We start from the raw sequence: 2,478 nt of genomic DNA on the forward strand, positions 1-2,478 counted from the left end.
TCTCCATTATTTTTTTGTTGTTATTATATTTTTCTTCCATTTTTTTCTTTGCTTGTTTCATCATTTGTTTGTTTCTTTGGATCACCACTCTTCTCTTACTTTGTTTTCATCAATATATTTTCCTTTATCTTAATTTATTTCCGAACACACACACATAGATAGACAGATAGATAGATAAGTAGATGATAAAAATAGGATAAACAATCCAACGATATGATAAAAACGGAGGTGGAAAGACCTAACAGTTCGACGACGTTTCGCCCGTTAAGTGAAGGTTTTTACATTTTTACTCTTGAAAAAACCCGCACTAAAACGGGGGAAATGTCGTCGAGTTTTTAGGTCTTTCATTCTCCGTTTTTAGTCGCGTGCAAGCGATTCTATAAGTCACTCCGTCAGTCCGTCGTTCGGTCGGTCGGTCTGTCTGTCCGTAACACTTTTATGCTTTGCCTTTTTGGTTAAGATCAAAGGTCTGTTGTTAATAGATGCTGTTCTTAGCTTTTTAAGTTTTTCTTGGCCTTTTGGCCAAGATAAAACTGTGGTATATGTTCCGGCAGACACTGCAAGCAAAGATCATATGTGAGGGCAATCCCACACATAACACCTTGGTGAATGTAGGGGCAACCCTTCATACCAATTGCCACTATCCAGTTCCCCTACTCCCCGGGGAGTTGGTCCCCATTTCCCCTTCACTCCTCACATTAAAAATCGGCCTTGTGCCTAATTTGCTCGGTGGGGGAGCAAATAAATACTCTTTTGGCTAAGATCAAAGTGTAGTATCTGTTCCGGCAGATACTACACTTAAGATAATTTGTACCAGTCAATGGAGGGGAAACCCTCTATACTGGGACAATTATTATTTTTGGTAACCAGAGTGACCCCTTTTAGGGGAGCTGGTTTTCACCTCACATTAAAAACGGCCTTGTGCCTAATTTGCTCAGTGGGGGAGCAAATAAATACCATCTGTTCCGGCAGATACTGCAAGCAAAGACCATATATGAGGCCAATCCCACATATAAGACCTTGGTCAATGTAGGGGCAACCCTTCATACCAATAGTCACTATCTAGCTCCCCAAATCCCCGGGGAGTTGGTAACCATTCCCTCTTCACTCCTCACATTAAAAATCGGTTTTCTGCTTAATTTGCTAGGTGGGGGAACAAATAAATACCCTTTTGGCCAAGATCAAAGTGTAGTGTCTGTCTGGCACATACTGCAAGCAAAGACCATATGATGGGGCAACCCCACATATAAGACATTGGTCAATGTAGGGACAACCCTTCACGCGAATTGTCACTATCCAGCTCAGCTACTTCCTGGGGAGCTGGTCCTCATTTCCCCTTCACTCCTCACATTAAAAATCGGCTTTGTGCCTTTTTTGTTCGGTGGGGGAGCAAATAAATACCAACCAACATATAAGACCTTGGTTAATGTAGGGGGCCACCCTTCATACCAATTGTCACTATCCAGCTCCCCTACTCCCCGGGTAGTTGGTCCTCATTTCCCCTTCACTCCTCACATTAAAAATCGGCCTTGTGCCTTTTTTGATCGGTGGGGGGAGCAAATAAATACCAACTCCACATATAAGACCTAGGTCAATGTAGGGGGCAACCCTTCATACCAATTGTCACTATCCAGCTCCCCTACTCCCCGGGAAGTTAGTCCTCATTTCCCCTTCACTCCTCACATTAAAAATCGGCCTTGTGCCTTATTTGCTCGGTGGGGGAGCAAATAAATACCCTTTTCTTGGCCTTTTGGCCAAGATCAAAGTGTAGTATCTTTCTTACTACATGTTGTACTTATGTTTGTAACTTTGTGATATAAAGCGGGGGATCACTTTTCTGTATTAATTTAATGTAAAATGATCACCCACTTTACAACCAGTCAGTCTCAAAGCCATTCAAGTCATTCTCTAGATCATTCAAGTTGTTTCTGAAGGATTACAGTTATTTTTTAAGCATTCAAGTCATTTTTAAGGTCATTCAATGCATCCTTAAGTTCATTAAAGTCATTCTAAGTCATTTACTTTTTATTTATTTAAGTCATTTCAGTCCATTTTTCGGTCATTTTAGTTTATCTTTAAGAATTTCATGTCAATTCTACATTCACGCATTCATTCATTACACGAGAGCACGCGTCTAATGGCTATCGGCCTTGTTATCACAAACGTTTAGTTCGGGCTTTTTTACGTATTTTACGACCGGGCAACGCCGGGCGGCCTACTAGTATATATATATATATATATATATATATATATATATATATATATATATATATATATACACACACTAGTAGGCCACTCGGCGTTGCTCTGTCGTAAAATAAGCTTAAATATAATAATTATTTATGAAAGTTCCGTAGTTATTATTAGAGAAACAATTCCCTATTGCTTATCATATTGCATCCAATTTATGATTTCAAAAATGGAAAAAAAAAGTTTAAAAAATATAACTTGGGTTCCATCAAAAAGAATCGAAAGCAA

General features: G+C 39.5%; 1 pseudogene; it reads left to right on the forward strand.

Moving 5' to 3' along the window:
- Positions 1-1,733: 1,733 nt before the first annotated feature.
- Positions 1,734-1,874, forward strand: LOC145278583 (U2 spliceosomal RNA; annotated as a pseudogene).
- The last annotated feature ends 604 nt before the right edge of the window (positions 1,875-2,478 follow it).

The sequence above is a fragment of the Euprymna scolopes genome, chromosome 6, assembly GCF_053919585.1.
Source record: "Euprymna scolopes isolate OS-2025 chromosome 6, ASM5391958v1, whole genome shotgun sequence".
In the NCBI taxonomy this organism is placed as follows: Eukaryota; Metazoa; Mollusca; class Cephalopoda; order Sepiida; family Sepiolidae; genus Euprymna; species Euprymna scolopes.